The 14,433-nt window shown below is 44.5% G+C and overlaps 1 pseudogene; it reads left to right on the forward strand.

Annotated features, from left to right (window-relative positions):
- The first annotated feature begins 456 nt into the window (after nt 1-456).
- ORNANAV1R-PS3058 lies at nt 457-1,466 on the forward strand (annotated as a pseudogene).
- The last annotated feature ends 12,967 nt before the right edge of the window (nt 1,467-14,433 follow it).

A 14,433-nucleotide genomic window follows, 5' to 3' on the forward strand; every position in this document is an offset into this window, starting at 1 on the left:
TATATACAGTTGAACAGTAAAAACTGAAAAACCGGAGGAAAGAAATGTGTGTACATAAAGATGCTTTAACAGATGTCCTACCCGTCTTGCTGTAAATATCGCTGTGGATTTCTTTCCTGTGGTTTTTCAGTTTTTACTGTTTAACTGTCATCCATCTGTAGGTTATCCCTTCTCTCTTTCCTGATTCTGAGATTGTGAGCCCCTTGAGGGCCAAGAACTGTGTGCATTTTTCACCTGTGCAATTCTTCCAGACATTTAGTACAATGCTCTACATTCCATTAAGGGCTAAATCAATACCATTTCTATGACTACTTCAAATACGATGATGACTAAATGCTCTCTCTCTTTATCTCACTCTCTCCATCTCCTCCTTTACACTCCTCTTCATTTATAACTCTCCTCCTCCATGTCGCTCTACAAATTGTTGCTACTAGTTTGAACTGAATATTCAAGCCAATGAATTCCAATGAGCTCTCTTTTGGGTTGGGGATTCTCTTGCAATTTAGCTTAGGTTTCTTGCGGAACATCTTCCTTCTCCTGTGTCATATCCATGTGGTCTCCACCAGCCACAAGCCCAGCTCTTCTGACCCGATATTCACCCACCTGGCCTTGATTAACACCATCCTCGTCTTCACCAGTGGAGTCTTAGAGAGCTTGTCAGCTTTGGGGCTGAGAAATTTCCTGGTTGACGTTGGATATAAAAATCCTTATTTACCTTTACCGAGTAGCCCGGGGTCTTTGCATCTGTACCACCTGCCTCCTGAGTGTCTTCCAGGCCATCACCATCAGTCCCAGCACCTCCTGGTGGGCAAGATTCAAAGCCAAATTGCCCAAGTGCATCCTCCCCTCCTGTGCCCTCGCCTGGGTCATCAATCTGCTCATAGAATTGAATGCACCACTATACAAGAGAAGCCCCAAGAACAGCCGTGGCAATGTTCAAACCATATTGGATCTCAAATGCTGCATCAAAGTCATCGAAAGTGCAGAAACTAACTTTGCCATTACAGTCATGCTCTCTTTCAGGGATCTGTTCTTCGTGAGTCTCATGAGCGTGGCCAGCAGCTACATGGTGTTTGTCCTACATAGACACCACTGGCAGGTTCAGCACCTATATGAACCCAGACGCTCCCCCAGGATGATGCCTGAAGTCAAAGCAGCCAAGAGAGTCATCACTCTGGTCTCCCTCTTCGTCCTTCTATATGGAAGACAGACCATCATGCTGAGCGTTCTAGTCAACATGAAAGAAAAGTCACCTCTGCTCGTGAAGAGCCTCCTCACTCAACTTCTCCAACGTCAGTTCACTCCTGATCGTTCAGAGTGACAGAAGAATTCGGACATTCTGGACAAGGGAATCACCTGGCCCCAACACGGATCCCTCTTAAGATTCTAGGATAGTTGCCTGCCCTCCCGTGGGTCCCACTGGGATAGGGTGACCAGATGGCCTGATTTGGGCAGCACTGTTCAGATGTTGGGGTATCTGTTCTGAGTCCCCCATGGGCTAAGGGGAGTCCAATTAAGGGTGATGATAATGGTTGCTTCCCTCTCTTAAAATCCTTCCTTGCCTTCAAGGGAGCCCTGAACCTAGCCACCTCTGCCCATTCCCCACAAAAGCTCTGGGATAGCTGTGAGACAATGCAGATTGGTGGTATTTGTTAAGTGCTTACTACATGCCAGGTACTGTACTAACCGCTGGAGTGGATACAACCAAATCATGGCTGGACGCAGTCCCTGTCCCACATGAGGCTCACAGTCTTAATCCCCATTTCACAGATGAGGTAACTGAGGCACAGAGAAGTGAAGTGACTTGTCCAAGGTCACTCAGCTGACAAGCGAAGGAGCGAGATTAGAACCCAGGACCTTCTGACTCCCAGGCCCATGTTCTATCAACTAGGCCAAGCTGTTTCTCTGTTGCCACTGCCCAGATCTGGCTAGATAAACTTCATGTGTCCTAGCTGTGGTGGTCCCTACCTAGAACACTGTTGAGTCTGGGCCCCTGATTGCCCTAGGCCTAATGAAGAGATCACGTACCTGGGATTCAGGAGTGCTAGGTTCTAATCTTCAGTCTGCCACTTGCCTGTTATGTGATTTTGGGCAAGCCATTAAACTTCTCTGTGCTGTAGTTTCATCTTCTGGCAAAGGGGGATTCAATATGTGTTCTCTGTCCTTCTTTCACTGTCCACACTGAATGGGGATTGAACACCATCTGATGATCTCATATATCCTCCAGTGCTCAATCCAGGGCTTGGCACAGAGTAAGCACTCATCAATTATCATTATCATCATTATTATTATCACTGTTACTACTATTATTGTTATTATTACTGCCAGAATGAGTACAGGGTTTTTGATTATCAATAAATTATTTCAAGGAATGTGTCTTGTGCCTTCCCCAGTGTGACTTAACAGCTGTACATATTATCAATTACCTGTGATTTGTTTCGTAGTCTGCCTTCCTGGCTAGAGTGTGAGCTTCTTGAGGAAGAGGGATCATGTCTATGAATCCTATTGTATTCACCCAAACACTTACTACAGTGTTCTGCACAAAACAGGTCATCAACCAATACTTCTAGAAGATTAGTTTCTTGAAGGCAGGGATTGTGTTTCTTATCCCTCTTGTACTCGCCCAAATGCACACAGTAAACACTCTATAAATAAGGCCGACTGACTGATTGGTATTTGCTGAGCATCTACTCTGTACAGTGTTGTACTAAGCATTTATAAAAGTATATATAAGTTTACTTATAAAAGTATTTTGATTTCATCTATCTCACTGATGACCTCTCACCCACATCCTGCATCCGGCCTATGCTATTGATGCCTGTCTACTTGTTTAGTTTTGTTGTCTGTCTCCCTCTTTCTAGACTGTGAGCTGTTGCCAAATTGTACTTTTCCAGTACTTAGTACAATGCTCTGCACACAATAAGCACTCGATAAATACGATTGATTGAATGAATGAACGTCTTCCCTTTCCATATCTGACAAATACCCTCCGCATCTTCAAAACCTTATTGAAAGCACATCTTCTCCAAGAGGCCTTCCCTTACTAAGCCCTCATTTCTTTTTCTTCTCTCTTCTGCATCGCCCTGACTTGCTCCCTTTATTCATTACCCCTCCCACCTTAACAGCACCTATGTACATATCCATAATTTTATTTATATTGAAGTAGGTCTCCTCCTCTAGACTGTAAACTCGTTGTTGGCAAGGAATGTGTCTGTTATACTGTACTCCCCTAAACACTTAATATATTGCTCTGTACACAGTAAGTGCTCAATAACCATAATCAGTTGATTACTAAGTCATTATTTTCTGTCCTCGAAAACAAAGCAATCTGATAGGGGAGACACTCAGACAGAACTGATGTAGAGTTTTAGAACAAGTAGTTTTATAAAAATCGATTGCTATGTGACATTGGGCAAATCACTTTCTTCATCTATAAAATGGGCATTAAATTACTACCTGTTCTACCTCCTATTTAGGACTATAAACCCCATGTGGAACAGGAACTGCGTCCATCCTGATCATCCTGTACCTACTCTTTAGTGTTTAGCACACAGTCAGCATTTGACACATAACACAATTACTTTATTTTCATCTCTGAGAACTCCACGGTTGTGGCAGGCACTGCTGTGCCCTTGCTCTTTTGGTAAATTGGGATAGGAATCCAGGTTTTCTGACTGCCAGTGCAGTGTTCTTTCCTTTGAACCACCCCGCTTCCTCCGCCCCCCCATCTCCATGGAAACGCCCAGGGGTGGGGTAGGGAAAATAACCTCAGCCCAGCTCCGGAACCCACTCCGGGCTCGGAAGTGGATTCCAATCCCAGCTCCGCTGTATGTCTGCTGTGTGACCTTGGGCCAGTCACTTAACTTGTCCGGGCCTCAGTTTCCTCATCTGTAAAAATAGACTGAGTGTGACCCCATGTGGGACAGGGACTGTGTCCAGTCTGATTGACTTGTATCTACTGCAGTGTTTACAACAGTGTTTTTGGGACCTTGAAGGTTGGGCCTGGCGGTGACATCATAAAGAGGGAAGAGTGGGCACAAGAAAACATTAGCCCCCCTGGTCCATCCATTCGCCCTAAGGGATAAGTCGACTGAGCATCCTGTGGGCTCAGTCCAGCCCCACCCCTGCCCCTCACCCCATCCCACACCTCTGTCAGGAGTGCGGGAGTGAGTGGCCACTGAGTTGGAGAAGCCTCTGGAAACCTAGAGAAAACACAGAAATTGACAGGACCCACTTCCAGTCATTATGGGTCAGTCTGAAACCGCAAGTCCATCCCAGGAATCACTGAATCAGCCCTGGCTCTGGAGTGGGATGGGGGCTTCACCCAAGGGAGCTTCCGGGAGGGACTTAGCCAGAGTGGGAAAGGGGAGGGGGCTTCAGTGTGGGCTCCCAAAGGGATACCTTCCACAGCCAAGGGAATTCAGATATGGGGGAGACTCAATCCCTGACCCCGACTCCGACCCCGGCCCGGCTCCTGTCTGGGCAGCGATGCTCCTGGTCAGACCTGGGTCTTTCTCTACAACCGGGGCTCCTTCCCCGGGAGTCCAGGTTGGGAATTCTCTCAGAAGGGATTGGGGGTAGGGATGCTGTCAAGTCAACATTTGTTTCCTTGGATCTCCAGCACAAGGAAGAAATTCCTAATTGTGCTATTGGAAAACCCTGACTTCTAGTGATCCCCCTTGCAGCCATTCAAGGCCTTCACCCCTCCACCTTTCCCAACCCCCTTCCCCAACCTCTGCTACCTCCACGGACAGTCTGAATTACCCCCTTTTTCTTAGTGTTGTGTCCTCGCTTAGCTCTCACCCTCCAACTGAGTGTGGTAGGATAGATGTGGGAGCTCTGAGCCACCATAATAATAATAATAGCATTTGTTAAGCACTTACTAAGTGTCAAGCACTATTCTAAGCACTTATCTAAGATAATCAGATAAAACACTGTCCCTGACCCACATTAGGTTCACAATCTTAATCCCCATTTTACAGATGAGGTAACTGAGGCCCAAAGAAATTAAGTAACTTGCCCAGATCACCCAGCAGACAAGTGGCGGAGCCTGGAATAGAACCCAGGTGCTTCTGGCTCCCAGGCTGATCCTCTATCCACTTGGCCAAGCTACTTTTTTCTGTCTCTGTGATTATTAATACTTCTGGTGGAAATATCACAGGCTTGGGAGACCTGGGACCTGGATTCTAATCCCTGTGTTTCCACCTGCCTGCTTTGTGACCTTAAGCAAGTCAAATAACATCTTAGTTTCCTCATTTATGCCATGGGGATTCAATATGTGTTTGTTTTTCCCCATAGACAGTGAACTCCATGTAGGATGGGGATTGGGGCAGATTTCAATCAATCAATTAATCTTGTTGATTGAGTTCTTACTGTAACAGGCACATTCCTTTCCCACCACAAGCTGACAGTCTAGATATGATTTAGCTTTATCAACCCAAAGGAATATTACAGTGCTTGATACATAGTAAACACTTAATTAATACCACTCTCATAATTATTATCATTATTCATTCATTCATTCAATCATATTTATTTAGTGCTTACTGTGTAGAGAGCACACTCTACTAAGCACTTGGTAAAGTATAATACAGCAATTAAGAGAGACAATCCCTGCCCACAACGAGCTCACAGTTTAGAGCCAGCTCTACCAGTTGTCTGCTGAATGACCTTGGACAAGTCACTTAACTTCTCCATGCCTCATTTCCCTCATCTGCAAAATAAGGATTCGATCCCTGTTCTCCCTCTTATCCAGACTGTAAGTCCCATGTGGGATCTCATTTTCTTCCATATACTCCAGTGCTTAGTACAATACTTAGTACATAGTAAGCGCTTAAATACCATAATTGTTATTATTATTATTATTCTCTCCTGAACACCTTAGAAACCAACTTAACAGGGATTTCTAGAGCAGATGGACTTGTGACCCACACAGAGCACAGCCAAGCTGGAATGACCCATCCATTGTGTGGGGACAATGACTGCAACATAATGATGATGATGATGGTATTTGTTAAACACTTACTATGTTCCAAGCACTGTTCTAAGCTCTGGGGTAGATACAGGATAATTAGATTGCCCCACGTGGGGCTCACAGTCTTAATCCCCATTTTACAGATGAGGTAACTGAGGCCCAGAGAAGTTAAGTGATTTGCTCAAGGTCACTCAGCAGAGTTGGGATTAGAACCCAGTTCCTTCCGACTCCCGGGCCCATGCTCTATTCACTAGACCACATTGATTAGACTGCAAGCCCGTCAAACGGCAGGGACTGTCTCTATATGTTGCCGACTTGTACATTCCAAGTGCTTTGTACACTGCTCTGCACATAGTAAGCGCTCAATAAATACTATTGAATGAGTATGTACCGACTGCCAACATGTGCCATGTCAAAGAAGCAGAGTGGCCTAGCAGATACAGCACGGGCATGAGAGTATAAAGGACCTGGATTCTAATACTGACTCCACCATAAATCTGCTGTGTGACCTTGGATAAATCACTTTACTTCTCTGTGTCTCAGTTCCCTCATCTGTTAATGGGGATTAAGACTGTGACCCCCATGTGGGACTTGGACTGTATCCATCCTGATGAGTTTGTATCTCCCCAAGCACTTAGTACAGCGCCTGACACATAGTAAGTCAGCATGGCTCAGTGGAAAGAGCACGGGCTTTGGAGTCAGAGGTCATGAGTTCGAATCCCGGCTCTGCCACTTGTCAGCTGTGTGACTGTGGGCAAGTCACTTAACTTCTCTGGGCCTCAGTTACCTCATCTGTAAAATGGGGATTAAGACAGTGAGCCCCATGTGGGACAACCTGATTCCCCTATGTCTACCCCAGCGCTTAGAACTGTGCTCTGCACATAGTAAGCGCTTAACAAATACCAACATTATTATTATTATTATTAAGTGTTAAAGAAATACCATAAAAAATAAAGCTCAGAGAAACCTGCCAGACAATGAGCCCTCCCAGACAGTTCCCAACGCTCCAGCCAATCTGTCCTGCAGGAGGGGCAAATCCATGGAAGTCAGGTCAGACTGGCCAGATGCACAAAGACTGCAGAGGATGACCAGGAATTGTCCCCCTTGCCTCGCGACCAGCCCACCCTCCTCCCACCACAGCATTCTCCTCTACTTCATGAGTAGCAGAGCAGCATGGCTTAGTGGATAGAGCAGGGACCTGAGAGTCAGGAGAATCTTGGTTCTAATCCCGGCTCCACCACATGTCTGCTGTGGACAAGTCACTTAACTTCTCTGGTCCTCAATTACCCTCATCTGTAAAATGGGGATAAAGACAGGGACAGTGTCCAACCTGTTTAACTTGTATCGAACCCAGAGCTTAGAAGAGTGACTGGCACGCAGTAAGCGATTAAGAAATGCAGTTATTATTTTATTTTAACCTAGTGGGGAGAGCTCAGCACCCGGAGTCGAGAAACCCAGGTTCTAGCCACTGGCTCTCCCCAGTGTGTCAGTTTATTGTTATATCGCACTACCCGAAGCGCTTAGTACAGTGATCTGCACACAGTAATTCCTCCACAAATGCATATGACTGACTGATTGACCTGCTCTCCAGTCCCGTCCTGCTCCCTCTCCGACTCTCCACGACATCTACCTCCTCCTCCTCACTCTCTGGGCACTGGATTCGCACTCAGGCCTGGTTGTCGGGGAGCAGGATGGTGAGGAACTGGTCCCACCCCATCAGATCCAGGATGTGCTCCTTGGTGGGCCGGCCCGGCCTCAGCCAAAGAGGGCACAGCTCCTGCAGACGACCCGGAGTCTCGCGGGGACTGGACACCACCTGCTACTGGATCTGCGGGAAGCATGGGTTGAAGTCTGCCTCCTACATGCAGTGGTCGCCCTCCTCCTTTGCCACTTTCAGGAACCCCTTTGCTCTTGACTAACGGTGTGAGATTGCAGCAACCCTCAAATGAGCAATCAATCAATCAACTGTATTTATTGAGTGCTTATTGCATGCACTGTACTAAGCTCAAGGGAGAATACAGTACAAGAGAGATGATATTCATTCATTTGTTCAATCATATTTATTGAATAATAATAATAATAATGATGGCATTTGTTAAGCACTTACTAGAATAAAGGAGGCTTTGCTGTCTTGATGATGTCTTTGCTCCCACCCCTCCACTCCCCTACTGCCCACTCGTACCCCAGGAGCACCTCTTCCCGCCCCACTTCTATGCTCCCCCAGGAATTGGAGAGAGTCAGACAATGGAGAGACAGAGAGGGAGGGAGGGGGGAGAGAGATAGAGACAGAAAGGGACAGACAGAGAGAAAGATTGAGCCCCCAGGGAATCATTATTGGATTGTCCCCCCTCTAGACTGTAAACTCTTTATGGAAAGGGAATATGTCTGCTAATTCTGTTCCACTGTACTCCCCCAAGCACTTAGTACAGGGCTCTTCATGGAGTAAGTGTTCAATAAATGCAATTGATTATTCATTTTTGTCTTTTGCTCCTTGAGAGCAGGAGTAGTGTCTGCTCCTTATCTTGCACTCTCCCAACCATTAGAGACAGTGCTCTGCACACAGCAAATGTCCTATAAATATATTGATATACTTGAAATTTGTCAGTGTATGTCGTTTGACAGAGTGGATGGGGATTGTGGGGGAGAACCCCGGAGTCGTAAGATTCAGATTTAAACAAAAGACCAAAAAGAAGCCATAGAGACCTCGAACCCTTAACCTTCAGATTTGGAATCAGAGGTTTTATCCATCAGCCCACATGCTCTCCTGCTACCTGGGTTTCTTGAAGAAGCCCATGAAAGGGCTAATTTGTCTCTGTTTAGTTTACAAACTGGAAAAAAGGCAGAGTTGGGACTCCAGGGTTCTGATTCCACTTTCACCACTGGCCTTGGATAACTCAACCTCTCAGCCCCTTCTGTTTCTTCTTCTGTAGAATGGGGATGAGGCATCAATTCACCCTCCTTCTTTGACAGCAATAATGTCTGTTCTAATTGCCCGACAGTACAGTGTTCTGCACATAGTAAGCGCTCAATAAATATGATTGATTGATTGATTGACTTGTCCCTGCCCCAGTGTTTAGCACAGTCCTTAATAAGCATGATTATTATTACAATTTATTGATTGCTGTCCCTTCCTCCAGCCACAGAGATCTCTGGCCTGGGAAATTGAATTAACCCTGGGAGGAAACCAAAAAAATGAAACCCTTCAAACCAGCAACCTAAAAATGAGCAGGAACAAAAGCCCCTACAATTGTCAGCTTTAACAACTGAGCTATCATAAGTACCATCTGGAGATTTATTGTTCCATATGGAAATACACGTTTTTTCCTCTAACCTGAAACCTTCCCAATCACGCCTCGGCCATAACATGTCATAAGGTTTTACAATGTGTGATGGTTTCGAGGATCATTTCAAGATCTCTGCAATAATAATAATAATAATAATGATAGTAATAAGGTGCTTACTGTATGTCAAGCCCAGTACTAGCAAACAAAATCCTGCCTCCCTCTCCCTCCTCTCCTTCTTTTGTCTCTTCTCCCCTCCCCCTTCAACCATCCCCTTATTGTTTCCGCATTTCCTGCTTGCTCCCCTCTTTCTTCATCTTCTCCTTTCTCCCTCTTCCCCTTCTCCATGCTCTTCTTCCACCCTCCCTCCTTACATGCGGAGCTCTCTCCCTTTCCGGTTAACAGGCCCACCTTCAAAAGAATGGCCCTATCTCTGCTGCTGTGGTGCCCCCTAACCCCATCATTCAATGTCAATCAATTTTACTTATTGAGTGCTTAATGTGTGCAGAACTCTGCACTAAGCACTTAGGAGAGTACAGTGTAACAGAGTTGGTAGACACTTTCCCTGCCCACAACAAGCTTACGGTACCAGAGAAGCAGCGTAGCTCAGTGGAAAGAGCTCAGGCTTGGGAGTCAGAGGTCATGGTCCGAATCCCAGCTCTGCCACTTGGCAGCTATGTTACTGTGGGCAAGTCACTTAACTTCTCTGGGCCTCAGTTACCTCATCTGTAAAATGGGGATGAAGACTGTGAGCCTCACGTGGGACAACCTGATTACCTTGTATTTACCCAGCGCTTAGAACAGTGCTCCGCACATAGTAAGTGCTTAATAAATACCAACATTATTATTATTATTACTTGATCTTTTACTTCTTTTATTTTTAGTCTTGCCCCAACCCATCCCCGTACTTCGCTCCCTACCCTTCGGATTCCACAGTGCCTCATGGAAAAAGAAACACAACTCAGGGTGGTGGGGGACACATGAGTTAAAAGCCAAGGCCAGGGCAGGTGGAGTTGACCCCTATGACCCCTAAGGACTTCAGGGAGATTTAAAGTGTCCATAGTATGCAGTCAGTCAATCATATTTATGGAGTGCTTACTGTGTGCAGAGCACTATATTAAACGCCTAGAAGGTTAAACTACAAAAATATATCAGATACATTCCCTATGCCCAACGAGCTTACAGTCTAGAGGGGAAGATAGACATTAATATAAATAAACTGGCACTAAGTTACACCATTTATTGATTGTGTTGGCAAATGAGGCCAGAAAAGTTTATCTGCTTTTTGGGAGAAACTCGTAATAAGTAATAATAAGTTGGTATTTGTTAAGCACTTACTATGTGCCGAGCACTGTTCTAAGCGCTGGGATAGACATAGGGGAATCAGGTTGTCCCACGTGGGGCTCACAGTCTTAATCCCCATTTTACAGATGAACTCGTGCCTTAGGTCGCTGCAGACTTAGATAACACTAACCCCCAGATCGCCCTCTTTCTCCCCCCCACACCTATTGTGCCTTTCAATCACCTACAGAGTACAATATCCCCTCTGCTCGCAGGTGTTTTAACTCAAGGATGCTGCACTTAGCTCCTGTTATCTTCTCTCAGAAGAGCTGGGCCTCGTGCTAACCCCTGAGCTCTGGGGTCCAATGGGGGTCATTTTAGGACCTTAGTGCTTTCTACCACCTTCTCCTCTCTTCTGTATCATTGGTTGCATACTCAATCCCACCGATAGCACTTCTGAACAGAGCCAACATGCCCTATTACCTATCAGTCATTGGTATCTATTACTGTGTAATTTAACTGTGTGCTCCATGTGGGACGGGGACTTTGTCATATCTTAGTACCTACCTAAGCATTTAGAACAGTGTTTGACACATAGTAAGCTTAACAAATATCATAAGAAAAAGCCCTGTACTCAGTGCAATGGAGTTGATAGACAAGATTCCTGCCCACCCCACTTATCTACTTTCTCGCCTACAGCTCCACTTTCATCATCTTCCCTGTACATTACTTTCATGTCTTTATGTGTGCACACACCCGTGTCCAACACTAGATTATAAATCCCCTAACAGCAGGGGTTCTTTTTATTCACTTCTTCTCTTGTCCTCTTCCAATCAATCAATCAATCAATCATTCATTCAATTCATTCAGTCATATTTACTGAGCACTTATAGTGTGCAGAGCACTGTACTAAACACTTGGAAAGTACAATTCGGCAACAAATAGAGACAATCCTAACCCCACAGTGGGCTCACAGTCTAGAAGTGGGGAGACAGACAACCAAACAAAGCAAAACAAGTGGACAGGCATCAATAGCATCAACATAAATAAATAGAATCAAAGATATATACAAATCAATCAATCCTAAACATTCCTTACAGTATATCCAGCCCTAGCAAGCTCTCCTGAATGTATTTATAGCTATCCTCAGATTTTATTCAGTCATACATTCACATATGTACGACCAAATAGCATCTAACTCTCAGACACTTCTAATGAGGTAAACAAGAAACCATTATCTTTTTGGACTTCGGTTTCCTCATCCGTCAAGTAAGGATTAACATAACTGCTCTCCTTTTCTCTTCAGTGCTAAGAAATGATAATTGGATGATTATCTTGGGTCTATCAATCTATGTATTTATTGAGAACTTGCTCAGTGTAGAGTATTGTACTAAGCGATTGGGAGAGTAGAGGGAGACTGACCTAGTAGAAAGGGGGCAGGCTTGGGAGTGAGAAGGCCTTGGTTCTAACCCTGAAGGTCTGGGTTCTAATCCTGACTCCACCACTTGCATGCTGAATGATCTTGGACAACTTCTTTGTGCTTTAGTTTCCTTGTCTGTAAAATGGAGATTCAATCCCCGTTCTCCCTCTTATTTAGACTGTGAGCCCCTTGAAAGGCAGGGACTCTGTCCAACCTGATTATCCTGTATTTACCCCAGTGCTTATAGCAGTACTTGACACATAGTAAGTGCTTAACAAATACCAAAATCATAATTATTATTGTAATAAAACTTTGTTGTATTTATTGAGTGCTTGCTATAACAGAGTTGGTAGATGTCTTCCCTGCCCACAAGAAGCTTACAGGCTAGAGGCAAAACACACATTAAAGTAAAATAGAGCTATGCACATAAATGCTGTGAGGCTGAGGGTATTTAAAGACTTCAATTCCACGTGCAAGGATGATATGAAGGGAGGAACAGGGGAAATGAACGCTTAGTTGGAGGAAGGCCTCTTGGAGGAGATGTGATTATAAAGATTAACACCGTAAGCCCTGTGTGGGACAGGAACTGTGTCCAACCTGAGTAACTTGCATCTACCCCTCTGCTTAGAACGGAGCTCGACTTTTTAATAAACACTTAATAAATTCCACAATGCTAGTCTCCATTTGGCAGGTAGGGGCAAATCATGAGAACCTGGAGTGGATTAATCTTAGAGCTGAAATTGTGGTTGTCTCTGTGGTAGAGTTTGTTACTGTGTGCACTGGCAACCCAAAGATTGGTTGTTCAAGCCCACTCGTGGGTAATTTTATTGCCTAGACAAAAGTCCCAAACCAAATTTAATCCCAACCAGTTGAGGGTTTACTGCATGAAGAACACAGGTCTAAATGTTTGGCTTTCGCTCTCCCTTGCCATCCTCAACCCAAACTTCTGGATTCTTGCAGTTCTGTCCTCTGTACAGTCTCAGGAGGGAAAGGAGCCCGAGTGTTGGGGATGGATGGGAATGGAGGAGGGAGATAGAGAGGACCTCAAGGGCTCTGGACAGTGCTGCTGAGACCGGTGAGGATTATCATTTCCTCAATTCACTGGGGATCTCTGAGATGAGGGGAAAAAAAGAGTTGATTTCACACGCTTCCAGGAAAGAAAGTAAATTAGGCCCCACGGAGGTTTATACTCATGTCCACTGTTTTATAAGATCCGTGTACTAACCACTAAGCAACAGAGCCACTGGTACTTAGTTTTGAAAATATGTACTAGACTACCGAGGTAATGCTTCTGCAGTTAGTGCCCTGAGGATTATAGAATACACTCAAGAGTTTGTTTATTCTGGTTTCTCAGAAATAAATAATTTGTATAATTTGGTATTTGTTAAATGCTTACTATGTGCAATGTACTGCTCTAAGCGCTGGGGTAGACACAAGGTGGGGCTCACAGTCTTCATCCCCTTTTTACAGATGAGATAACTGAGGCACAGAGAAGTTAAGTGACTTGCCCAAGGTCACACAGATGACAAGTGGCAGAGCTGGGATTAGAACCTATGACCTCTGACTCCCAAGATCTCTTTCCAGTAAGCCATGCGGCAAAATGGTTGAGGATAAAATAATTCCATGTTCAGAGATCTCTTGTACTGTGCCACCTCTGACTTTCAAAGGTTCTCTTTTCCTCTCCCCATCAGATCTTCAAACAAGTCAATCCATCAATAGTAGTTATTCATTTATTCAGTGGTATTTATTAAGTCCTTACTGCGTGCAGGGCATTGCACAAAATGCTTGGAAGAGTACAACATAACAACTAACAGATATGTTCCCTGCCCACAATGAGCTTACAGTGTAGAGGGGGAGACAGACAATTAATAATATAAACTATAAATATAAACAACTAGGTTATTGAACATGGCCTGAGTGCAGGGGATTCAACTAAGCCCTTGAAGAATGCAATAATGTTATTAATTAACATGATCCCTGTCCTCAAGAGTTTTGCAATGTAGCAGGATAAATCAATCAATCCATCAGTGGTATTTACTGGATGCTTACTGAGTGCAGAGAACAGTACTTACTAAATGGGAGAGTACCGTAAAGCAGTGTTGATAGAAATGTTTCCTGCCCACAATGAACTTTCATACTAGCAGATGAATTTACAGTCTAGAGATGCAGGTGCTAAAAGAAATTACCAATACGAGAGAGCAACAGAGTAGAAGGCTCTGCAATTGATTGATTAATCATATAGATTAGTGCCCTGGAATGATCTATCAACATTGGGAGAAGTTTTTATAAACCTCTTACATAGCTCTGCTGGCCTAATGGATAAAACAGTGGCCTCCTAAGCCAGAGATGGTGCATTTGATTTCCCTTTGGGGATAAAAGGGATTTCTTTTAATTGAGAAAATAATGAAGGTATTTTTGTTGGATTTTTGCTATTTTAATAAATAGGAATGCGGATGTCCATTTGCAGGTTGTAAGTA

This window comes from Ornithorhynchus anatinus, unplaced genomic scaffold (genome assembly GCF_004115215.2).
Source record: "Ornithorhynchus anatinus isolate Pmale09 unplaced genomic scaffold, mOrnAna1.pri.v4 scaffold_224_arrow_ctg1, whole genome shotgun sequence".
NCBI lineage: Eukaryota > Metazoa > Chordata > Mammalia > Monotremata > Ornithorhynchidae > Ornithorhynchus > Ornithorhynchus anatinus.